General features: G+C 46.3%; 1 protein-coding gene across 4 annotated transcripts in view; it reads right to left on the bottom strand.

Moving 5' to 3' along the window:
* The window catches only part of PLXNB1 (plexin B1), a 77,425-nt gene extending 51,977 nt beyond the window's left edge, over positions 1–25,448 (bottom strand). The window contains exons 1-2 of one of the 4 annotated variants that reach the window (XM_068201971.1): positions 25,432–25,448; positions 3,574–3,839 (exon numbers count right to left, since the gene is read on the bottom strand). The gene's annotated coding sequence lies outside the window, so the exon portion shown is untranslated. Of the gene's footprint in view, positions 1–3,573; positions 4,050–25,431 lie in introns of those variants that run through there. The other 3 variants (XM_068201974.1, XM_068201972.1, XM_068201973.1) reach the window with 3 other exon arrangements.
* Positions 25,449–26,460: the final 1,012 nt, after the last annotated feature.

Below are 26,460 nucleotides of genomic sequence, written 5' to 3'. Positions count from 1 at the left end.
GAGAGAAATTAAGACAAATAAGATGTAGGCTACCAGCAGTAAGGCATTCTCTGTATCTCAATAAAACCTACCACCCCATAATAGCAGGAACAGCATTTGCCACAGAGAAAAGGGGAAAGTCGGCTTCTCTACTCACAATATTCATCTTCACTTTTCCTACCTGTGCAGTTTCTAGACATACACTCTCCGCCACTCTTCAAATTCAAGTCAACAGCCTGCAGACTCCAGCAGCCCAAGGCAGTGCCTTCAGCAAGCAAGAGGTGCATGCTGTACATGACAAGCAGCACAGAAGCAACCTAGAACACAAGCTGTGCCAGACTCTTTTTTTACCAGTTTTATTAGCATCCCCCCTCCCACCCCATGCTGACAAACCAGGCTGCACTTGTCTGGCTCTGGCCTGAAACATCAGACTGAAGCAAACCCATACTAGAACTTTACCTCCCTGAATACTCTCTCCCAGGCTTCAACAATGAGCAGCTCTGGGACTTCTTGGAATAAAGGTGGTTTCTATGCATTTGGTAACCTTCAATAGCTCCTTCTTCTACAGATCTGCCCCATGTCCTCACATACACACAGATATTTGGCATTCACAAACATCCTGTGGCAAGAAGCTTCCCAGGTTAACTGCACACATCAAGGACTAAGTTGTTACTTGGTTTTAAGCTTACTCCATGCTGTCCCCATGCAACACCTATTCATACTTCTAATGGAAAAGGAGGAAAAAAAAGGCTGCTCCCCCTCTAAACTTTCCAGGTGATTCAGGAATTGAAGATAACTGTCATTTATTGTTTTTCAGGTGGAAGAATCCCAACTTATTTTATCGTGCTTTGTATGGAAGGTAACACTCACCTCTGTTCACTGTTGCTGCTGCTCCAATTTTAAAAACTGAAGATATCTCTATTAAGATGGCAGTGGTTTTCCTAAAGCTGTAGAAAACTCAACTTCCATAAGAGCTGGAGGAACTAGTGTGATGGTTATCAAATACAGCAGGGATTCCCCACTTCCATAATGAATTGCCCATCTGGTAGTTCTCTGTTAAAATATTCAGCCTAACTCCTTAAACTGAGTTTGTTCAAAACAAGTTTACTTTCAAGCCAGAGCATTCAGCTGCACCCTTCTTCCAGCAGAACAGGGTGTATTTTTAAAAAACTTTCTCTCCCTTTTAGTTCTTTGAATATACAAATTATCTTATGGTTGAATCAGCCTGCCCTGATGATGGGTAGATCATGTGCCAGAGCTTTATTCTGTCATATGTTCTTCGTGAACATTTAAATCCAGCCGTTTTCCCTCAAGTATGGGCACAGTCTTTATAGATTTCCTGACACTACACAGAACAGTATGGTTAGCAGACCTTGTTCTCCTGCAGAGTCATATAAGAATACTTGGGTTTGGAGACTGTTTGTATCGTGACTCCCAAAAATCCTGAGTGATTTCTTTCACAAATGCAGTAACCCTAATTGCTTCCCACATTCTTTATGAGCTATAGAACTTTGTTAATAATACATGCTTAGCTGACTAAGCAACCTCAACTTTCCTGTCAGGCTGAAATAATTTTCCTGGCTTTACTCTGTCCTTTGCCAGTTTTACTATTAAGAGTCAAATAAGTGTTTTTTAAAGATGCAGATATGTAGAAGTATAACTGGAAATAAAACAGAGAAAGAAGGACATTAAAACCCAACAGAACAATATGTTACCTAGAGTTACAATACTCGGTGCTAACAGCTTCTTAAAAATATAAACCTACCCCACAATTTAGGGCTTTGAACCACACACTAAAGGTTAGAAGGACCACCTCACCCCACAAATGGCCCATAACTGGTCCTGATAAAAACAAAGAACCCTTCTCCCAAGATTCTATAAGCCTGCTTTCAGAGGCAAAGGTGAATGCTTCTGAAGAATTCTTGCCTTGCACACAGCACTGCATTTGTGTGTTTATTCTTAAAAACTGGTGGTGCACAGAAAATAGGGCAGAAAATCAGTCCCTGAACTAAAAGGGAGGGGAGGGAAGAGGAAGGAACAAGGAACACTCTCCTAGGTAACACCAAGTCACTACTCTGACTGCACAGGAATGAAGTTGAGTGCGAGTCAGATAATAACCATAACACACATTTCAGAAGTTAGTTTGTTCAGACATGATCTTTCACATTCTTAAAGGTACTAAAAAGCATGTCCTCTAGTGCACTTCTGCTGGAGCACTTTTTCAATAGGATCTGGAAAGAATCACCTCAATATCTCAAAGAATACAACATACAGTCCTCTGGCCTCCTTATGATCTTGTTTTTTTTTATGTACCCTGAAAGCATGGATACAGAAGAGACTGGCCTGAATTCAAGTAATCTCAAGTACTTACTCATTCCCTATTTCAAACAGCTTTGATTTAGTGGTTTTACTGGAACTACCCAGAGCAATGCAAAGCTGAGGCAACCAGACTCTCCAATCTTTGTACATTTGTTGTATGTATTCAGGATTTATTCTTGGATGCTCCAGATTGAAAGAGATTTTCTAAAAACTTGCTCTTTATTATCTAAGAGTTCCATCCAGGTCTACTACCAAACCGAAACACACAGGTTGCACCCCAGAGAGGTCTGGGCTGGGGGTTGCTGTCTCACTTTGTTCATTGTTTTTATTTCTGCTGATTTCATTTCTCCTGATGTTAGAGCTGCAAATCCAACAAGCAGACATCCCTCTGATGAAGGGCTCCTGTACTCCCAGTGCTCTAACCTGATACTCATCCCTCCAGTGCAAGTCAGCGACTCATCTACATCAGCTCCTAGTATCCAGGTGCCAGGGTTTCACTTCCCAGCCAGAAGTTCATGCAGATTTGCAGATCTCCAGCAACTCATTCAGTCTGGGATCCCTGGTGTACCACCCTACATTTGATATTCAAATTCCCATATTCAAATTCCATGTATTCACCTACAGAGTGCTTCATCAGCCAAAGTGACAGCAGAGTTGTATCTATCCTGTTTAACAGGAAGCAGCCTGAAAGAATTCAGTTTCAGAGAGACATTTCTTCAAGACTCTATAGCTGTCAACACCACAAAGCTCAGCCAGTGCAAAGCAGCTCATCACACTCCATGGTGATTGACAGAGATGAACATTACTCCTGCTCCAGGAGTCTGTCTTCAGATTTGGCAACACTTACTGGCCCATTTCTACTTAGAGATCACCATCAGAAACTCACGGTTTTGTTTTGGCTTTTTTGGTTTGTTTTGGTCTGTAGCTTAAATTAACTCACTTCTACAGAAAATTCAAAGTTTAAAAGTAGTTTTTATATTTCAAGTGCAACACCAGAGGTGCCAAAAAGACTTGTAAAAGGTGCACAGTGGCCTGACTTTGGTAGCATTGCAACCCACAATTTCCAATCACTCTCTCAAGAAAGTTGGAGAGACAAAGGAAAAATTGACAAGCAAATAGGCACCCTCTGGAGTAAATACATCTGCTTACAGCAGAACTCTACAGAACAGAGCTTCTGTTGAAGAGATGTTCTTCATCCTTCACAGGACTTCCCTGCACAGAGAATGTTCCCTTTGCAAAGGGAACAAGTGAACACTCCCACATACAGCCACTCACTCTTTCCAGTAGACCACGTGCCTGGAGAACTCGTCCAACTAATCACAGGTGGTACAGTTGGTCAGGTGGGTTCGTCACGCAGCAGCATCCAGAGGCTGCCCAGCATGACAGTGGCCACCCTCACGGAGATGATCAGGAACAAGGAGGAGCCCAGCGGGCTGCAGCTGTCCATGGGCATCCCAGTGCTGACTCCTGGCACATTTTGCTTACCATCTGGACTCTTGGGAACGTTGAGACACCTTCATTTCTCTTACTGAAGAGTGTGCCTCAAGCTGGAAAAAACAACAGAGCATGAAATGCAAAGACTATTTTTCCAATAAATTAAATCTGTTGCACTTGACTCCTGCTGTGGTTCCCTTCCTTGGAGAAGGCATGGTCTGTCCAGCTGCACAAAGTCCATGCAGCCCTGGGAAAACAATGGGATCTTTTTCTTGCCAGAACCAGCCTTCCTGTTCACCCTTCTAACCATGGCATGGAAGACACCCTCAGTGTGTCTGCGGAGGAGAGGAGGTTGTTGGCATAGCAACTGCACACGCTAACTCTCTGCTAATGAACAGGGATAAAATGTTTTGTTCTCATTAGGAAAAATACAGACACATTCCTGATTGGTGAGTAATGTCTCTGCCTCTGGGAGATTAGCTCAGAGCTGTGCAGCCTGAAACAGCCTCAATTCAGCCCACTGCAGTGCTTCCCTTGAACAGCCACTCTCCAAGGACCCCACATCTCTCAAGGGAAAGCCCACAGAGCCTTCTGCAGCACTTTGCCTTTGGGCCTGAGACAGCTCAAGGCGAGAATAATGAGAAGAGGCTGGACAGGAGCAAACCGAACAGGCACAATGGGAACACACCCCCTGTCCCTGCAGGGGAGCCGGCTCTCGCTGGTGCCTGCGCTGCACCTGGGTCCCAAGCTACCTCGCAGCCAGTGAGAGTTCGTCTTTGTGCATCCACTGCAGGTCTGTGCTGCACAGGGCTCAGATCCGCCTGGGACCCCAGCTCCCACTCCAGCCACATTTTCCAGTGCTGGGTGAATAAATGGACAGAGCAAAGAGCTGAAGAACACTTGACAGCAGAGCCCAGCGACCATTATTAGGAGCCTGGGTGCAGAAAACACAAGAGCTCCTGCCTACCAGTCTTTATTAGGATTTTGGCATTAACAATCAACAAGATCCACCTCAAGTCTGGTATTTGCAGAACATTTGCACCCTGTTGTTTTACCACTAAGGTCCGTATGTGGGTGCTAGCCCAAGCTACACAAAGCCTCTGCCCACACAGGCAATACTTCCCAAACCCTCTCCCCCTCCAGATCCTCCTGTCACAGGAGCCAGCACAGCAAGTGGGAGGATCACAGTACTTCACTCTTTGCAAAGAAGATCTGGGGCAGATGCAAAGCCAGATACCCAATGCACAAGCAAAAATCCAGTCTCTAACCACAGCTTTGCCGGGCTTTTGGCATAACCTGGTCTATACAGCACAAACACAGCCCATCAGAATCAAACTGTGTAACTGCATTCTGAGCCCACAGTTCATCTCTCCTTCATGCTGCTACTGGGTCCCACTTGCTCACATAGTTCACCTTGCCTTGAATTCAAAAGCTGTTGAGAATAGGGACTGCACACCTTAGACTTCAGAGGGGACTTCGGAGTCTCTCTAGGGGCTGAACAGGTACACAAACTCCCTTCTCCCTCTGGTGGGAGATAGGTGCTGACTCGGATTTGTACCTCACACAGATACACTCAGCTCCATAGCAAACCGGGATGTGGCAAAACTCTCTTGCTGTCCCGCACCCCTGCACCGCTGATGGAGAAAGAGTGGGATTTAGGCTCACAGGCAGCTGCAGGCTGTGCTCTGAGTACTCAGTAACTCCCTTACCCAGCCTCTCAGACTTTCACCTGCCCTCTTCCTGCTCCTCAGGACTTCAAACACCTCAACTCAGCAGCTCAAAGTGATGCAGGAGGAGAAGGAAGAGTCAGCTTCGGGAAGAAAGGACTCTGCTCCCTTGTGCCTTTGAGAAACATGCACGTGCAGCAGGGAACCCAGCGCTGCCGCTCTCCCTCAGCCACCAAACGTGGGTGTTAACCTGTACTGTGATCTGCCCATAGGACTGCTCGGGCTTCATTTCGACTTCACGTCCTTCCAGCTGAGAATTCTGCTATTTCAGCCCCTAGGCAGGCACTTGCACTGCCTGCAAAGCCATCTCTCTTTGCCTAAAGGAGAGAAATAACCCAGGCTCTTGCCCAGCAGCGACTGACCCCGGCCTTGGCCGGCAGCCCCTGCCCAGCCTGCCGTGAAGCGCAGATCCCTCCCAGACCAGCACAAGGCCAGAGGGGCCGGGGTGCTGTTTTCCAGCCTCCAGGCATTTTACTTGTTCCAGGCGATCCCTCCCCCAGCCCTCAGAAAGGAAAAGCCGTGGGAATGGAGCTCAACACCCCGAAGTAGGCTCACCCCCGGGCGATGAGGAGCTTAACTCCCTGCGCGCCGGCGGGCAGCCCTCCGCACAGGCTGGCAGGACCTCGGCACACGGGGACATCCCGGGAATATCCCGGGAATGGCCCCGTCCTGCCCTCGGCACTGACACCACAGCCCCGAGCGTCGTGCCAGCAGTGAAGGGACAGACCTGCCACTCGTCCATCACAGTCCCTCTCACCGTCCCAGGACGCTCGTCATTCCTGCAGCTCTACTTTCCAGCGTTTCCATCCTCCACCAGCACACAGCCAGCAAGCCCCAAGAGGAAAGCCCTTTTTTTCATCTTTCCACTCTCTCAGCAGGTCCCAGAGGCTGCCCACTTAACAAAAAGTTATCTTTACCATGTCATCAAGGCACTTTTCCTCCCTTTTGCCCCACGTGCTGCGGTACAAAGCCGCCCACGAGGGCGCAGAGCCTGCGGTCAGCCATCAGCCAGCATGTCAGGAGTTAAGTTCGCATTTCCATTCTCCTGACCTGCACCAACGCTGGCTGAATATCGAGCTATTCTCTGCAGCTTGATAAAGCATGAGAAAGCTAAAGGCCTCACACACTCCTCTTTTCACAGCCTGGCCTGCTGCCCACAAGCTGTCACTCCCTGGCACCCAGGGCACAGAGAGAGAGGCGGCCAAACTGCAGCCAGCTGCAATGAATCACTCGCTGCCCGTCCCTCCTCCCCAGGGAGCCCGGGTCCCTCCTTCCGGCAAGGGGATAATGTCTGCCTGGCTGCGCTGCCTTCTTTCACAGAAAAAGCCATCCAGGGCCGGGGGGGGCTCCCATTGCAAATAGCTGCTGCCACAAAAAAGCGCGGAGCAGCTCCCGGCAAGACTGAAGAACAAGGATTTCTGCTCAGCAGCTGGATGGGAAGGCACGGCTGCAAGTGTTCAGCTCAAACACCACTTAAAAAATCTGAAGTTGGTCATTTGTCTAAATTGCAGGAAATTCTGGAGGAAGGCTCAGGCACAGAATCTGATTTGAAGGAGACTCTTTCTGCCCCACTCATGCAATATTTATTTCGGGGACTGATTTCCATTCAGTCCCTTCCTGGCTGCCCTTTTCCTTCTCACTATACCCAGCCCAATTGCCAGGTTTCAGTCAAGTGCTCTCAACCACCACCACCATCCCCTCAAGTTTATTTTGATGGGTTCCATCACACAAACTGCTTCCACACATTACAATTTGTTCTTCATTTTTAACACAAAACAGCAGAGGGAAAGGTCCAGATCTCAGGGTCACTGGCATCCCAGACAAAAAATGTAGCCAAGAAGGCACAGGAAGACCAAGGTCATCACGTGCATTCCTTGCACTATAGACCCACATTTGGAGAGCAGTGCTTTCAAAATGTAAAGCTGTCCAAGCCTTTGCAAGGTCAAGATGTCAGCTATTTGCTTTCTGAGAAAGGGGATAGTCTTCAGTAAAACACATGCAAACTGAACCCCTCTCCATCAGCCAAAGCATGAGCTGAACAGTGGCATGTGGATCCACATGGCACATGGATACCTCCATCCACTTGTTTCTGTCTCCTGCAAAAAATAATTTTGCTGCACAGTAGCCAGTTCCTGCTCAACAGCTGCATCTCTCCCAGTCCAGAGAAAGGAGCTGCAAACTGCAGTTTTACTGGGAAGATCCCCAGGCCCTGCAAAGGCAAATTCTCATTACCTCCAGGGCAAGATGAGAGGCTGCTTTCCCAACAGCATGTGCTACCATGTCCAGCATCCCTCTTCTCCCACCAGCACTATCCCAGTGCCTCATATCCCTAGCAGCCATACTCACTGCCCCCTTTCCTACCCAAGGCATCCATTTAGGCTCCAAATTCAGCATACCTGTCTGGTAGTGTGATTCAAATTCAGCCAGTGTGAGGGCAGGATTAAATAAATTCCTCTTATCTCTTCCTGCACTTGCAGGGTGATGAGGGAAGAAAGAGCTGCACAGTTCCCACCTGGCAGACAATGTGTATTCAAACAGTGAGAAACTCATCAAGTTTGTTTGGATCACAGAGGTGATCCACAAAGGGTTTCTTTTATTATTGTTGTTGTTTGGGCTTTCGGGGTGTTTGTTTTTATAAAACCTGAAAAAGCACAAAACAAAACCACTTTTTTTTTTTTTTTTGAGAGAAACGGAAGGACCTTCACTAATCCTAAAACCACCTTCATCACAAACTAAAACAAGTCTTAAAAACACTCTTTCAGGGGCACAGGCTGTCAAGAATCACAAGTAATCACAGTCAATGCCACTTTATCATGTTCTCTGCCAGATTACACACTATGTATGGATTTCCCCTTATGATACATTTACAGCACTTTGTAAGGTTTCTCCTGCACTCTGTACATCTACATCAGTAAGTGCCTCCTCCACAACACCTGCAGCTACAAAACGAGTACATTGAAAAGGTTATTACACTGAGCACCCATAAGTTAGTAAACTCCGGAGCTCGGGTTACCCCTTGTGCAAATGAAACACAAAACACTCCCTAACCATACTCACACACATTGCTCTGCTGTGGGAATGCCAGCTCATCTGGCATTGCTCCTCTCCTCTGACAGGAGGATCTCTAAATGCAAAGCTTAATAGAAACAGTTAATATCCTGAGTGTGGCTCTGAGCCATCTGAGCTCTGTGTGTAATATAATCAGGTTCATAATGCCCAGAATAGCACCCTGGAGTCCTAGCACAGACTAAGACCTCACTGTATTAAGTGTTGTGTGGATAGTTGCAGTGGTGCCGTTTTCTCTTCTGTAAAATTACTGAGCGCCATATACAGGAACCAACCATAACCCATATTTTACAGAAGTTGGGACACAGGAGAGCAATGTACACTTTTCAAATGTCTTTTTTTGGCAGCTAAATCAAGTTAGTATTTTCACAGACACACTGAGGGAGGGAAGGGAACACTGAGGTTACTCTCTCTCCAGAGCAGACAGGCAAAAGCCTAGTTCAGCCAAAGCTCACTGAGGCTCTTTATGTTCCTGTTCAGTGACAGAGGTCACTTGTCGAGGCTGAACCAGATCTGGTGCAGGGCTGCCTGCTAAGCATGCTGGCAAAAGGATCTGAGCTATACCCTTCTCTGCAGTTGTTTGTGTTTCTTCAGGAACACCAAAGACCTGGAGTCTGTCCCAACACTGCTTGCACTGCCTTTGCTAAAAACATGCCTTTTACTCCAAAGTAAAATTTGTCTTGAATTCTTTGTGCTCTGAAGAAAGAAATCCCATACACAGGATCCATGAAGAAATGTGCATGTGTTTGCCAAGTCACTTCAATTATTCAAATTCTAATTTTCAGCACAAATTCCAGGATACTTTCCTACCATAAATACAGGTTAGATCCATGTTTGAGCTGATTACCCTTTGATGCTCTTTAGGTTCACATTGCACAGCAGGTGCTGATCATACTTCCAAAGCATCCAGAAGTCACAGCTCTTCAATTCATTGATTTCAATGAAGCACCAGGTCATGCTTTCTGGCCTTCAGCTGATCACAGTTCAGGAGCTTTCTGCACATTTTGGGCTTAGGAACTGTATGTGTTTGAAGTGAATAGAGACTAGATGCCTTTTGGCAAGATGCCTGAGGCAAAGGCCTCAAGAGAGAAATCCACCATTTCCCAGGCTGATATAAATGGACAGGCTTAAACTTTTATTCCCTATTTGTGAACTGGCTATGAAGAAGGATGTTCTCCTCTCACCTAAAAAAATCTGTGGTTTTTAGCACTTCTTTACCTTTTTTTCTGCTGTGTGTTTTCCCCCAGAGAAGAGGAGCCCCATCAGCCCATGCAGTGTCTGATCAGAGTCCATCCTGCCCTGGCAGCATGTTCTCCTGAGCTAAACAGAACAGGTGAGGAGGCAGGAAGACAAACATCCACGCAGCTGTTTCTTAAACCAGATTTACAGGGGTACAGTGAAACAGAGTAGGGGTGAGGGAAGATTGAACACATTTGTAGCTAACCAGCAAGACTGCCAGCAGATACCTTGACCTAAAACAGATTTTCAGGGAGAAACACCAAATCCAACAATCACATGCAGCCCAGGCTGGGAGCTGCCACTGCCTCCACTCTTGCTGTACCACTGCAATGCCATCACAACCACAGCACCATCTTTCCCACTGAAGTACCTGCTCCTCTAAGAGGAGGTCATAAAAACTACTTCATCTTTTGCACACCATGAATGATGAGGATCTGAAAGTCTGGGTTTTGGCATCTAAAGTAACTACTGTGAAAATGCTACAGGAGATTTTTGCCAGAACAGGTGAGAAGAGCTTTCCAACTTCTTGAAAGAGATAATGTGTACAGAGGCAACCCAGTGCAGAACTGCAGGGACAGCAAAAATGGAAGTCCTACTGCTGTTGTGAACATGCCTGAGGCTGTTGGTGTGGGAAAGAGGGGAAAGCTGGTTGCTGCTTTACCTGCAGTCACTCAGGAGACAAGCCATCAAGATCTACAGAAATAATTATTATCTTCTGGAATAATGGATGCAGTTTCTGGGAGAAGGATTTTTCATAGTGATATTTTTGGCTATTGGTTGAATAACTTCTTTGTTGCAGACTACAGGAAAAAATAAGACCCTTCTTCCTATTGCTTTGCCATTCAAGACATTGTCATTGTCACCTTTCAGATGTGTAAGCATAAGAGACAGCAGCAGCTGAGCTGTAGTAATTAGGAGGGAGAGATGTGCAGACCTTGTCTCACATCTTCCTGTTAAGATGCAGTTTACACTTTGGCAGGTTTAACAGTCCCCAGTGAAAATAAGCCATCTGCACCTGCTCCAGCACACCATCCTCATTTCTGAACTCTTCAAGCAGGTCTGGAAAAATCAGTATTGCCCCCTGCTTTTTTCAGGCCTAAATGCAGTCACAAACCCATTATTCTCTTACAGTAATGCAGGAACACTGGCTCTAGACCTGTCCACAAGGAATCTACGTTAAAAAAATACCAATTTCCCATTTTTTTTCAGGCATCTACTGAGTTCCAAGTTTCACTGCTTTCTGTACTTGCAGCAGGGAAGCCAAGAGGGACACAAGCAACCTTATTCAATTCTATTCACCAGCACCCTTCCTTGGGAAAGCCAATAACTTCCAGAGGGTCTCTGCATACTTTGCTCCACTGCTTTGCACACTGGAGAATGGCTGGTTGGTAATCCTCTTTTCACTCAGTGAGCACAGACCCAAAGGTTTTCATTCCTGTGAGCTCAGAAATTTCCATTTCCATTTGAGAGAGACATTTTCCTGGCAGTTCTCAAAAGATGCATTTGTAAAATAGGGAAACAACCTCAAGGAATGCTAAAGCAAAGGAATAAAGCTGTACGTGGACAGCCTTTCTACCTCAGCCAGGAAAGGAAATTCCTTCTCAGCACCACTGCCCCATAAACACAACTTACTCTGCAACTACCAAATACTTGATCAGCACAAAGTGACCAGCTGACCACCCTACCCTGTACAAACAGCAAACATTTTCAGATCACCTGGGGCAACAGCCTCCAAAATCTCAAATGAAAGAGAGAGTCCAGGAACGTGCATTTGTGTGTGCATGAAATACAAGCAAAAAAAAAAAAAAAAAAGAGGTGAACATCAGATGGCTGCAACACATTAGAGAGGTGAAGGTGTTCTACTGAACTTACTACAGAAGACACATTCATGTCAGTGGTTTTTAAACTTGTAGTCCATAGACTTTTGCTGTCTCCAAAGATAACTAAAATGCCAAATCCATACTGTAAAATGTTTAGAAGTTTGCAAATCCAAAGAGGTTGAAACTTGCTTCTTGAAAGTGCAAAAGATTTAGATGGCCCAAAGCCAAGTCCCAGAAAAAAGCCCTAGTCATTGGCTCAGGAATGCCAGCTCTTAACACCAACCAAATGCATACAAACCCTCTGGTAGGGCAATTCACAGTATCATCCCCCACAAAAACTCACTTAAAATTGCAGCTATCATTCACTGCCTTACTTCTGTGCCAGGGAAACCTAAGTGAGTCTCACTTTGACACAAAGTAGTCAGCCAAGTGAGCTATTTCCCTGCCTTGCTTTAGGGGATTCCTGCTTGGTGTTTCTGTAGAGAGAAACAAGAAGGCTTCACACTGCAACAGGCAGATCCCCTCCATCACTCCCAGCTCCTTAGCAAAGGCATTCCTGAGGTGCACTGTGCCCTAACAAATCAACAAAAGCGCTCCAGGTTTCCTGGCAGCTGGAAACTGGAATTCTGCAGTGAAGGCAAACACCTCTCCAGCTAAAGCAAACACAGCCAGGGAGCCCCTGCTGAGCACCGCAGCTACTGTCAAAAGAGGGACAGGGAGAAGGTGGGATCATAAGGCATCTGGCTGACAAAGGGCAATCCAACATAAAGACAGAAGATGGTCATAAGCCCAGCCCTGACACAGGCATTCCTCGGTGCAGGCATGTGCTTGCCAAAATGGTTTATCAGAATAAACCCACAAAACTTCATTTTTAGAGTAATGACCATCCTGCCCTGATACAGATGGTACATTTGTCTTTAAGAGCATTTCTTTTAGTGTTTAGAAGACCCATGTAAAAGATCCTGCAAAAATACAGAACAAAAATAGCCTAGTCTTCAACAGCTTATAACTTAACTCTAAAATAAACGAAGACAAAGGGAACAGCAGTGATCAGTATGAGCAGCACTCAGCTCAGCAGAACAAGACGACTGCTGTTTCCAGGGGTAAAGAAAGGCATTTGGGGTTTTTTTTTCTTTTTAAACTATATAACAGAAAAAACCTGATGAAAGATTTGAGAGAAGAATTATTAGGTGGGTTAGAATACATTTATGGGCCAACCACCTCTCAAACAGAAACCAAACCAGCATTTTTCAAAAGCAGCACAAGGAAACAACAGAGGGTAATGTTACCAGACAAACAGCAGCAAGAGCCCAGTTTCCAGCACCAATATTTGCTAGATTGCATACAAAAAACTAGATGGGCTGCCTCAGTACCTCATTTTCAGTTGCACTTGGTGAATAAGGGAAAGGAGAAACCAAGCAGGGCTAAAAAACAGTGACAGCAAAAGCAAAAGAGCTGCCTGCCTCAAATGCTCTTACAACAGGCACAAGCCCATCAATACCATAAAATATCTCTCATTCAATAAAACAAAGACATCTTCCTCAGATGCACTCTGAGAGCTGGAATAAATACCCAGATTTTACCATCTCCCCCTCCTGATGGTTATGCTCTCCCACAGGGAGTTTCCTGGTAACGCTTTCAGCGCATGGATGGGAGGTAGCAGAGGGTAAGTGTGAACAAATTTACTTATGTCAGACCTGATCTGGACTGCAAATCCAAGTCTTCAGCATCCATGGCATCATTTGGAGCCCTCACTGAGACCACTGTAAGGCACACTTTCCTTCCCACTCTCTTGAAGAACCACCAGATACCAGTCCAAGAGCAAGTGCTGCCCTTAGGGTAAATCCTGGTCTACCTACACGTGGTTAATTGAGACACAGGCATGCCAGGCAGCTGACAGTGCACTGCAATGGTGCAAAGCCAGCAGCCCCATCAGCAGGTGAGTGCCAGGAGCTCCCACACCACAAATCATCCACCCCCAGCCTGAGGGAGATCCAGCTGGCAGAGCTGTGTTCTCTTTGGGAAGACACTGAGTGGCACTTAAAAGCCCTGGGTCTCAGGAAAGAAATAAGAGATGAATGTGCTGAGTGAAGGACTCCTACATATGTATACAGGGAGAGACACACACAAAGGAGGGCGGGGGGGCAGCTGGGAAGAGTGACAGCAAGACTTGTCTCTGGGCCTTGTGCTTATTTTGACCTTTCAGTAAAAAGATTCTCCAAAAAGGCACTGCTCAGCCCCAAGCCTGATTAGATGTCTTGGGAAAAACAGAGCACAAAGCATCACACATGAATGAGCACAGAGCCATAACACGATCTTGATATTCCCACCCATCCATATGGCCAAAAAAAGCCACGTTCTTCAATGCAAACATTGGCAGCAGCAATATGAAACGAATGTGTTAATTAGCGGATTTTGCAATCCGGCACACAGCAGAGACTGCTGATGGTGGCTATTATTTAGTCAATCAGAAGTGAAACAGAACAAGTACCATGTTACTTAAACCATTCACAACAAGGTTAATAATTTGCTAATTGCATATTTCTGGCCTGAGCAGACCAAGGTCTGTTTTTCAAGCTTCTTTTCTCAAAGGTATTTTGAAATGTATTTAGTAGGGCAAGCTCTCCATCACTTGCAACTCTTCTCTTTGTTAACATTCAGTCTCAACTTGAATGTTTAGCTTAAATTCAAGAAAGGCCACTGCCTTGCTTTACACAGCATCAAACTAAATGAGCTCAATGATTTCTCAGCCTTGTAAAGTTCTTTCATTTTCAGCCTGTAAACAATCACAAGTTATTCTGAAACAATCAGAGGCTAAATTATAACATTCATCAGATTTACTACTTGTATAGGATTTTCACATTGAATGCAAGAGAAGATTATGAAACTGAATTTCTTAAATGCCACTGGAATTTAACATAATTCCTTAGAGTACATGGGTTTACGCACTAAATGCTTAATAAAACTCTACTCTCCTAGAAAGTTTAATCAATAAAATAAATACCACAACACAGGTAAGATACACTATTTCACCATTACACTGATATTTCTAAGAAATATAAAAAATATAAAGAAGATTTCATTTTCATGAGATATTTGATGTACAAACCTCAAGCTGACACTCCTGTCATGAACAATATTCTTTACATCCAGGATGTACCACTTATGGCTCATAAAACATCTAGACATAAACAAAGTTTGGGAGGAAAAGAACAAACAGGGATGAAGAACATGACTGAATTGGCCTTGGGGTTACTTTTAAAGCACAGAAAATCAGAAATCAATTGCACCAGGACTAGTCAGAGTCACATAATTTAAGGTACAACCGCTCTGATTTCCTGCCTAACACACAGGCACTGTTCCATTTTATCCACTCACACCTCCATAAAGCCCATTAAGTGGTTCTGTGAAATGTAGTGGTTTATGGCATCCAGACTAAAGGCCTTTGGAGGTCAAAACGTAAGTTCACTACTCTGCTAGTAGTTTGCTACAATGGCTCCATCATTCTTTCTGGCAGCGAGGCCAGACTAATTTCTTATTTGTTTGCCTTCTGCCTTGAGCCATTAATTCCTTCTCTGCTGGATTAAAGAGGAGCTCCTCAGAGTCAATTATGCACATGTTTTAACCAACTCACCTCTCAATAGCTTTTTTGGCAATCAACAGATTGGTCCCTGTCAGTGAATCAGTACAAGGCGTATTTTCTTGAGTCTTTGAACAGCTTTTTACTTCTTTTTTTTTTTCTTTTTTTTTTTTTTTTAATATCAATTTGATTGTCCTTCCCCAGCCTCTTCCCCCTTCTTCAGGATCACTACTTTGGTGAGGCACAATCAGTGAAAAATCAGCATCTCTGGCACACAGAAGTCCAAACTTGCCTGTATCCGATGGATGCAATTTCACTGGGTTCATTTTACAGCATAATGGAGGAGCTACAGAAATCAGGCTGCAAAGATCATATCAATTCACTAACAGTCAATTATCTGACTGTACTGAGTGTAAGGAGCTCGTATCTTTCTTAATCACCATTTAATCATTTCTCCAAAACCTCTAAGGTAAATTTCACTACCTCCCCCATTCTGCCAAAGACTTACATACTATTAAGAATATTCAAGCAAGAAAATCCCAACATTCCTGTCATTTCTAGCCATTGTTTTGAATTTGTCCTCAGCATGGCCTGCTTCTCTGCTGAATCAACATTAGCAGTGGCTTTAGACTTATTTTCAGAATACAGATGAACTACTGAACAGCAGAGTACACTACTGATGCTTGTTGAAGTCACCTGCTAGGAATAGTACTTTCTGAAATGTACCCAGTAACCCATGATTTCAGAAGCATCAGCCTTTTATTTTAATTAAATAATTATGAGGTATGCTGTTGGTGTTGGCACAGATCAATTATTCATACCATTCTTTGACTCCAAGTCAGACATCCAAGAAACACATTACATGAACAGTCAACCTGCGGCCGTGTATCTTTCCAGCAACACTTTCTTACTATTAACACAATCCATCCCTTCAGAGGTGTATATCCTCGGAGGTATACACCAAAATTGTAACTACCCATCTCAAACCTGCCCAAAGACCTGACTTATTCAAATGACTGCATGAAAAGCATTTATCCCTTGTAGATGTTAACCAGGCACTCCATATCACTTGTACCTTCCTCTACTGTTCTAGCAGCAGGCCCATTGAACTTCCACCTCTAACCAGGTTTCCACTGTGTGGCACTTCTCATTTTGTGTTACTTTCCATTTGGTGTTATACAATAAACCCACATCTAAGTTTGCAAAGAGCACAAGGCAGGGAGCTTATGCTCTGTGGACAGGCAGGAGCACAGGCCAGCTTTGGGTGGGGGTCAGTGTGACAGCTGGAAGGGCTCTGCCTGTTATACCACCTGGAAGAAAATAATTCCGAGGCAATAGCAGAATGAAATATATGGCTTTTACCAGTCCTTACCTTGGCATTTTCAAAGCAGGAAATTTATTTCCCATTGTGAACCCCCCAGCCCAGCTACCTGGGAACACCAATACTGTCTGTCAGGGACAAGATCACCAAGACAGCTCCAAGTAGCAGGAGCAAGCAGCCTATGGAAAACTGGTTTCAGGGGAGGCTACCCATCAGTTTGAACAGCAGAAAGTCTGCTCATATTTATGCATGACTGCTCAAGTGAACTGCATTACTGCTTTTGTTGATCTGCTCACAGCGATCCATTCTTTCAGTAGGAACACCAGGAGGAAGCCACGCTGGGACTGGGCAGGGGAAAAAAAAACACCCTGTGGACATACTGAATGGGACAGAAAATTCCCCTAAAATTTCTGTAAGTTTATTTCCAGCAATGCCCTGCACTGACTTTTCTAGTAGCTTTTGAGGACACCTCCACACATCAAAGCCCAAGCCACACCACAGTAGTCATTTTCACTAAATCTACTTTAGAAATTGATTAAACAATTGATTTTTTCATAGCTTAGATAGATACAAAGTGACCTTTCCATCCCACAAAAAAACAAAGGGAATTAACACAGAGTCTTCATTTAAAAGGGAGTGTTTTGCTCCCTTAGAGGGAAAGTCCTGCAATACTTTGTTTTTTCTTGCAGCTCTCAAAAGATCAATTCTCCTTCCTCCACTTGAGCTTTTCACCGTTTTGTCCAAAACAGGCCAAAGGCACAAGACTTCTCAGAGCATAAACAGAAAAGCAGCCTGAAGACAAACACAAGTCTTCCTATAGGTCACCAAGTGGTAAAGCCATCAGTACTATTTTACCAGCTAACAGTTCTATTTCAGTCTGTGAAGCAGCAACACAGACGACAGTTCCCAGTAGAGATAAGAGTTTTACAAGCACAAAAAGTTTTCTTATTTCTCTCTACAGAAAAGAGGTTTTTGAGATGTATTTTTCATTTCTGAGTGGAATAACAAAGATGGCCCATGTGTTTATACTGGTTGAGACTATCTCCCTTGTGAATCACTGCATACATGAAATTTCTACCTGCTTAAAATAAACACATTGTGTTTTGGGCAAAGTTCCTTCATTAGGGCCTTGTGCCTTCTGGTACTTTCTACATGGTGCACTTGGGGATGCAGATTACAATGCTAGAGCTGAACAGCCAGGTGTCATTTGTGTTCTGATGATCAAACAGGCTCTGGCAGCCTGCAGAACACACAGGGTCTGTAATTGTCACTGTAGCACCCGTTAGGATCACACTGTGCTGGCAGCACTGGGAGGAAGGGAAACGGATGCACAGCCCAATGGCTTTCAAACATTCAGGAAAAGGATGAAACCACAGAACTGTGAGTGCAGGTCATTCTCCTGTAGCAGCTTTGCTCAGTGCAGCAGGATCCTGGGACTTGCTTGTGGATGCTGAACACCTGCACCAGGCACAGACACAAACTTTGGATCAGCAAGAGAACGCTGAAATGCAAAAGTACTTAAACAGAAATGTTCGGGGGACTGTGTGAGCAGCACCAGCACTCAGGTTCCTCCCAGTAAGACAATGCATCCCTGTCATCCACTGGAGGGTAAACACTATTCAGATGTTATTTGTCTGTGGCTAATGAGTTTGGCATTCCTAGGTCCATGGCAAGAGCTCTGCTACAGCAGAGCTGTGACGGTGGGATGCTGTAGATGTATTTGGATGGCCGGATCCAAAATAACACTGTTATGTGATATGTCCATCAGCTTGCCTACTCTTTCCACTCTTCACAACCCTTATTCACAGAGTTCAACAGAGACAGCTCTCCACAGTGGTGAGGCCTAGTTAAGCATTGTGAACAGTGGCCATTATCAGTATAGGTCATTAAGGAAAGCTTCATGATGCCACCACCCTGTACAGACAGGCATCAGTCCCACAGTGAAACAGAACAATTGCACGACCATCGATGGCAGGGGGCTGCCTGTGTTCTATGCCCAGAAAATGCATTTACAAAGCTCAAGTATCCACAACAGTACTGCCACTACAACACACAGGAGTAAGTAAAAAATATAATTAGCAAGAAAGCATGATTGTCAGAAGCCTTTATATTTATGGCACTCTGCTGAACTTGTTAGTGAGGCTACTGACACAGGCTTTCACCTCCCCTGCAGACCAGTTCAATGTGGAGAAGGAAGGGGCCATGGTGACTTGGGCACTGTGAGGACAGAGACTTGACTGTCCCAAGCCCAGAGAAAGCAAAACAGGCTAAATGGCTCTTTCATCTGGTCCTGTGCAGCTGCTTATATGGCCACACTGCCAGCAACACAGTCCCTACTGCCCATCTGTGCTGCTGTGGGAGGTAATCTTGCAGGTACCTGCCCTCTGGGCAGTACAGAGAGCAAGAGCAGCATTTGTATGGCAGCTGCTCTACCCCACCACTCCTTTTTCTTTAGCTCTGCATCATCTCAGCAGTGCTGGGCACAAAGCACAGCCAGACACTCCAGCTCTGGGCCTCCAGCTGCCTGTTACTGAGGCCAAGGAGCTCAGCACATCGAGCCACTCGGGGATGGCAGTGCCGCAGGGGCTGCTCTGCCTTCCTGCCAATTCAAATTCTGCCTATGCTGCCAAGAGGACAAGCTGGTAGCAATCACCCAGGGCCATTCTGAAATTGCACATGCACCTCTGCTGGCTGTCACACATCTGGAGAACAGTTTCTGGTTACAAATCCCCAAATGAGAGGAAAAAAATTTAGATCAAAGGAGGAAATAAACAGTACGAGTCAGTGTTACCCGTTAGAGCCACAGCAGTGCCTCAGAAAGCACAGTCACACAAGGGAACCACACCTCTCCATCACAGCCATGAGAAAGCTGCACTGCCACACAGGACAAACAGCAATCTTGCAATCTTTGTCTTAAATCTCTCTCAAGTTTCAGGCTGACATGAAATGCAATTCAAAATACGTTTCAGCTAAGGATCAGAATATAAATTCACGAATGCTATAGTCTCCCCAGGTACTTCAACCTTTCTGCAGCCTCATTTCATCAATTTCTATCAAAATGATGAAAAGATGTGGCAAATAAACCAAGCCCTTGGTTAGTACTTCTCCGTTTGCCACAGTGGCACACACAGATCTTATGCAATTAATTCAGTTGCAGATCAGCTTTACCATTCTCTGGGGTAGAATCATTCAGTAGTAGATTGCAATCTGTATGCAAGAAGCCAAGCAGGAAGCAAATAAAAATCAAAATACTGATGTCAGTGCAATTCAAAAGTCCAGGAACTGCTTCTGCACTTGAGATCTCTAGCACCTACAACTTTTGGCCACACTAGAAATAGGAGACAGTGGAAGACAGGTGAGAAGAGCTTATGACTCTGGTGAGCGGAAGACAGCAAACAGATTATCAAAATTCTCATCACATGTGTTACCAAAATGCTCGCACATATGATAATTTTGTAATTCACTAACACAATCACTCTCTCCAGCATTTTAAGAAGGTTCAATGCAAAAAAATCTTGGGATCAAGGCTGAAAATACTAAAGAGAGAATTGCTTTAGGACCATTAACTAACTCCAAGCTGTCCAAAACCCTACAACAGCTTCAGTGAGGACATTGTTTCTGACAAAGCCTGGTCTGGCAGGACCATCTCTGAAGCCATGGTTCCTCTGCTTCAAATATTTTGTCTGAAGGACTTCCAGCTGAGCAGAACACTTGGCAGGCAATGCCAGGAGCATTTTCTCAAGCATTTGCTTGGCCAGCTGTCCACAGAGGTTGGCTTTATGGAAACTAGAGAACCCAAAAATTCTTCAGTGTCTCACACAGGAGGATGAGGGCATGGGCACTTGTAAGCACAGAGAGATTTCAAGAGCACACAATCTTCAGGAGTCAGGATCAGAGAGGGGAGGCAGGTGGCACTCCAGTTTTTAACATAACTCCACACAAAGAGCAGGGAAGCCACTTAACCAAATTGTGAAATGGTGCAGTACAAGAAAGCTAAAAGAGCAGAGATTGAAACAAAAATGATTTTGAAATTACATACATGGGCAGGAACCCTCAGCTGAAAACACTACTTCTATGTAGTAATTTTGAGAATTATTATAACAGGGTAAGATGTCAAACATATCCATTCTATTTATAGAATGACATGCAATTTACTCAGAAAACAAGTTTCATCAACATAAATGCTTGAACACAATCAGCTTCCTCCATCTGCACAGTTCCAGGCACAACTACCCTCCTGCCACAGCAGAGCTGCAGGGAAGGGTAGGACACAAGGACTGCATTCTCCCTGGAATAACTTCAGCAGCAGGATGAACCCCATCATTGAGACTCAATACCACATTATGCTGAGATAAGCTGACACACATGTTTTTTTTCACTGAAGCCCAGAAGCGCTGCCTTTAATTTCAGAATTAAGGAAAAGTGCAAAGAGAGGGAGAATGGTGATGACTTGAGATTGTCTGCACCTGCAGATACAAAGCAACAGCAAACTATTTAGTCAATACCTTACAGCTGTGTGTCCCAATGGCTCACCACAGATTCTACATGGCTATCTAGAGCAAGTGGTGACACAATTCCTAAACTCCAGTCCCCAATACAGAAGCAGTCTAGCTAAACCACCACCACAAGTAAAAATCAATTCCCTTACAGCCTGTGACACAGGGATGAGAGACTTCCCACATGAGATAGACCAGGAATAGATATAAGTAGCAAGATAAAATTACAGCATTCAGATACTTCAAGAAGGGAAACGAATTATCATTTTCTAAAAGGGAGTAGCTATGAAGTTGCAAGAATTTTGAGAGCAGCAGCACTGGCGCAGAGCAGAGGCTGGGGAAACTCAACAGTTCCAGGCTGTTCCACAGTTAAACTTCAGAGCCAAAAGCAAAGCAAAATCTCACACGTTTACCAGGCACAGAAGAAGTGATTCTAACAGTACTTGCAGTTTTTATACTGCAAGCACATCACTAAAGTTCCCATTCAATTAAAGTCTGGCATCTGGAAATTTCCTTATGATCTGTTTCATTCAAAGATTCATTTCACATTTTGATCAACATCTAAAATGAGATCATGCTACCACAAATTTGCTTTCTACTTCCTTTTCCCCTCTTTTTCTTTCTTGAGATTGGCAGGCAGGACTTGAAAGTGAAGGTCTAAAATTAAATTCAGGATATTAGAAACTATTTAAAAATTGATTCAATTACAAAACAACACACACACACACACAAAAAGGCAAAAAATCCAAACCAAAATAAACCAACAACAAAAAAAAATTACGTAAACTGAAACCATTTGTTTCTCCTTTTTTCTTTCCCTCACAAGCATTAGGAGGCAGCACTTAGTTCTAGCTAGCAAAAAAAAAACCTAAATTGTTTCCTGGAACCTCAGAATAGCTCAGATGTCTTAGTTACTACTTGGCAGAAAAAAAAATATTAGCAGTGAAAACAAGTCCTCTGCGTTTATTACTTAAGCAGTTGGAGAAGAGGCAGAGCCTTCGAGAGCTCATACCAAAGCACTGCGGTTCTCCCATTAGTCAGGGCTGCGTGTTGGTACAGGTTGGAACATCCTCCTTCGTGTTTTTGCACCTTTGCAGCTTAGCAAGTCTGAGCTCCAGCAACTACAACCCCGGCCAGTTTATTAAGCAGGGGAGCATCTCAGTTATCACTGTGGCAAACCACAGCACGCAGGCTGATTCTTCATGGTTCCAGAGAAAAATGCAGGTAGCAAAACCCCCCCTCTGTGCTGATTTTAGAGAGTCTCCCAGATTCAGTGTGCCACCAGGAATGGTCCTTTGGCTTTCACCACCGTGCTGGAGTGAAGACAGTGCAACACCTCAGTTTACTGTTTCCCAATTAAATTAAGCATCTACTCTGCCTTCCGGAACAGCGGTATCATGTCACGAGTCTGCACACGTGCTCCCACTGCCTCAATCACTTGTTTCTGAAAAACACATGCAAGAATTTACAGGAATTGTCTTCCAGCTCTGAGATGAAACCAGACAAAGCTCAAATAAAGATCAATATGAATCTTCTCTAAAGACATCATCACAACCATCAGGTCATCAAAGACACCTCCAGTAATAGGACAGGGAAAATGATACCAGCACAATGAAAGACCAGCTGTCACATTCCCATAAAGGCAAAAGCAGCCCTCCTGTGGTTTTCATGAACAGCCAAAGATGAATCCTTTCAGATACAGTAATCCTGCAATCAGATACTCACAAGAACCACAAATAAATGCAAATCAAATCCAGGGCTTTAACAGATTATAGGGAATGCAAAGGGGAGTCAGTAGAACGCACCAGATCCCAGCATGCAGAGCACAAAAACGTTTCACTGAAGATCCAGGTGAGCAAAAAGGGCACCAGCCCAAGCCCTGCTTCCTGAAACTAGCTTGTATCTAGAGGGCTAATTCTTACAAGGAAGCAGGCAGGCTCATGCCTCCTGACTGCTACCACCCTGCACAGCCTCCAAGCTGGGATGAATCAAAGTCCTATCATCTTCCTCCAAGATGCCCTTATGCAAGATTGGGAGCGCTCAGCTCAGAACTTGGCTACAACAAACAATTTGAAGTTTCAGGAGAAAAAAAAAAAAACAAAAACCAGACAACAGCTACAAACAAAAACAGAACAGATGGAGATGCTGTCAGTGCGGAGAAGAAACTGATGTCCTTGTGAGTTTGCTTTGACAGGCAGCAGGAAGGACAGAGACAGAGAAGAAGATGAGAGAAGAGAAATAATGTCAAACTACCCAATTCAGCAGCAAAGCTTTTACCAGAAAAAAATCTCAAGTATTTCTGGGGAGCGGCTGCTTCATCTTCTTCTGAACTTGTCCTGGTCTGTTGTTCTCCCTCTCCAGCTGACACTGAAACTTATACTGAAAAAGATATCATGCTTCCCTGTACCCATCACTGCTGGCTAAAGGAACACTCCAGAAAGCAAACAGCAACAGTGGAAGACAGAAAGTGCAATTACTTCTGTCTTCTGTTGGACAGTGCTGGAGAGCACACACCCCACACAGGCAACCTGGGTGGGTGCTTTTTCCTTCAGAGCACACCCAACATACAACTGGCACTGCTTCATTTGGCAGGCAGCCTCTCTCCAGGCTCACGGGGCCACCTTCGGCAGCAACAGATACTTTTCAGACTCGTTTAGTCCTTGCAGGCTCTGCTGGCATTGCCAGGAAAACCCAAGCGTGCCAGCAGCAGCAGCACTCCAGCAACAAGCCGGCTTCACACAAAGACTGGCACCGAAGGGAACAGCTCTGCACACTCATTACAGCCCTCTGTCAGCTATTCCCTCTGCCCTTATATGGGAACATCCCGTGGCCCCGCTGGGAATACGATGCTGCTGGTGGACATGAAAGGTAAGGCAATACCTGAGCTGTCAGCAGGAGAGGGCAGAATTCTTCTGTTCTGAAAAGCAAGCACAGCCTTGGAGCCTGAACTCTTTACAGCATTCACATGGGAGAAAGCGGAGATTAAAAGTGTCAACTGCTGATGGTCTGCACCCACCTTTCTCAAGAGTTATGCTGGTGATTTTAATCTTATTAAATATTGTTAATCGTATTACTAACCTAACTCTTTTCACATGTTAGGAAGAAATTTAAAGAGAAAATTCCATATATGACCTTGCTATAGTAAATGCTTTCTGGCCAAATCTCAGTTCAGGGCAAGTCCCTGGCTGCAGATTCTGGTTCAGCTGCACACAGGTGTGGATGTGCATAGAAACAGTCTGCTCAGCACCAAACTACCTACAAGTCACCTTCCCTGCCAGATTCTTCTCAATCCATAACTTGTTTGCTCTCTTCTCCTGTGATTCTGCTAGGCATTGCTGGCCTCTCAAAGTGACCCTATTACAACCTGTGAAATTCCATGCCCCATTTGTAGCAAGGGGAAACACCAATTTCACCACTACAATGCAAAACCACGTAGGAAAACAGCTCAGTGCATCAGCTTCCCCCTGTATCAGGAGGAATGCTTCCATCACTGGCTTAGCCCCCTGATGTCACATAGGCACATCATTAATATAAGTCATCGATTTCTGCATTTCATACACAAGGCAGAACACTTCTGTGATCCCTGTTCAAAAAGTGAGGTCACAAATGAGCAGATCACATTCAGCCTTACACAGAATAGAGCACTTGTTCAAGTAAAATACTGACCCCGCTGTTTTACAACACTCAGGGTTGTAAGCCCCTTCCTCTCTGTAACTAGAGCAGCACTCCAGATACTCTCCCAGGACTACTCCTGTTCCAGACTGCTGCCCTGAGATAAAGCAGCAGTCACAGAAAGTTTAGATTTAAGAAAATAAAGATCTCAAATTGCAACTCCTGGAACACAAAACACACCTGCTCAGAGGGGCCCAAACACTTGCTGCAAACTCTTTCAAAAGGAACGCGTTCGAGGTGGAAAACGAGCTCTCCAGAGCAGCAGGAATTAGCCAGGCAGTGCGCTCCGAGGAGCGGGGCCAGGGCCGGGCAGCTCTTCCAGCGCGGCCGCACGGGCTGCCCGACGCTCGGCGCGGGGCCACCTCCCCCCGAGCCATGCCCAGGTCGCGGGGGGCTCTCGCCCGGTCCCGCTGCTCCCCGCATCCCGGCGCTGCTACCGCCGCCGGAGGGGCTCGCCAGCCCCGCCGCCCGCTCCTGCTGCCCCTGCGGGGCGCGGAGCCGCGGGGATCCCCGCCCTCCTCCCCGCAGAGCCGGCCGCGGGGGCGGCCAGGAGCGGGGAGTTTCCCAGCCCACCGGAGCCCCCTCGCCCCGCCCGGGAGGCGCCGCCGTTCCGGAGGGGCCGCGCCCATCCCCCCACGCGGAGACAAAGCGCAGCCCCCGGGCGGCACCTGCCGCCGGCCGCTGACCCCCAGCAGCGCTTCCTCGCCCCAGGCCGGGCGCGGCGGCGGCGGCAGCCCGCGCTCCCCTCCCCGCGGCCCCGGTGCCCGCCGCCCCTCACCTGCCGCGCGGCCGCCCCGCTCCGCTCCCGCCGCCGCCGCCGAGCGCTGCCCGCACCGAGCCGCGGAGCGCCCGCCCCGCCCCGCTCCCCGCCGGCCGCCCCGCCCCCCGGCCGCGCTCCTCCAATAGCAGCCGTCCGCTCCCCACTGAGGCCCCGCCCCCGAGGCGGCCCCGCCCCGCAGGATCCGGCTGCCCCCTCCCGGCACGCGGCCGGCGGCGAGACCCCATTGGCTGGCGCGGGGAGGGGGCGTGGCCAGCGGCCCCTCCGCGGCCCGGGCCGTGCCCGGGGTCCCGAAGCCGAGCGCCGGCGGCGGCCGAGGGCTTCTGGCGCTCGGCACGGCGAGCCCCCGCCTTCACCGAGCGAGGCCCGGGCAGCGAGGTGTTCTGCACGTTGCCGCCAAAACGAGCGGCGGCTGCCGGCCGGTCCGAGTGCACAGCGCTGCGCCAGAGGGGTCCGCGGCGCCGCTGATGAGAGCCGGGCATAAAGCTGCGTATTTTGGAAGAAACCGCAGCATTTCTCTCGGCTCCGCGTTTGTAGCAATGTAACTTTGCAGTTAGGCTCGATGAGCCTTTGTGCTCGGCCCTCCCCAGCCGAGAGGAGAGCGGGCACGGGGCACAGGGAGCAAAATTGCCAGCGAGCCTGACAGCAAACCCGGTTTGTCCCCACACACAGCACCGGGAGGCTTGGGCACAGCCCAGCTCCGGTTTGCAGCTGTGTGGGAACCAGCACATGAGCGAGATTGAGGAATGTGACAAAAGCATACTTATCTCTAGTTGCAAAACAGCGAAGGACATACCATTCCAGCCGAAAGTCGGTGGAGACAAAAGCACCGTAAAGCAGAAGTGCCTGAAGTGATATGTGTAATATAGACTGACTGCTGGTTTTGTGATTTTTATTCCTGTGAAGCTGGAAGCTCCAGTTATGGGCAGAGCAGAGGCTGGTGCTCTGTGTAAGAGACAAAGGCATTACTTGCCGCTGAGAACTGACTGCATAAGATCCTCTCTCTGAATTAGGGGTAGGTTCTGTCAG

Source organism: Anomalospiza imberbis, chromosome 11 (genome assembly GCF_031753505.1).
Source record: "Anomalospiza imberbis isolate Cuckoo-Finch-1a 21T00152 chromosome 11, ASM3175350v1, whole genome shotgun sequence".
NCBI classification, from domain to species: domain Eukaryota; kingdom Metazoa; phylum Chordata; class Aves; order Passeriformes; family Viduidae; genus Anomalospiza; species Anomalospiza imberbis.
The sequence above is the reverse complement of the archived record's forward strand: the minus strand, read 5'-3'. Positions and strand labels throughout refer to the sequence as shown.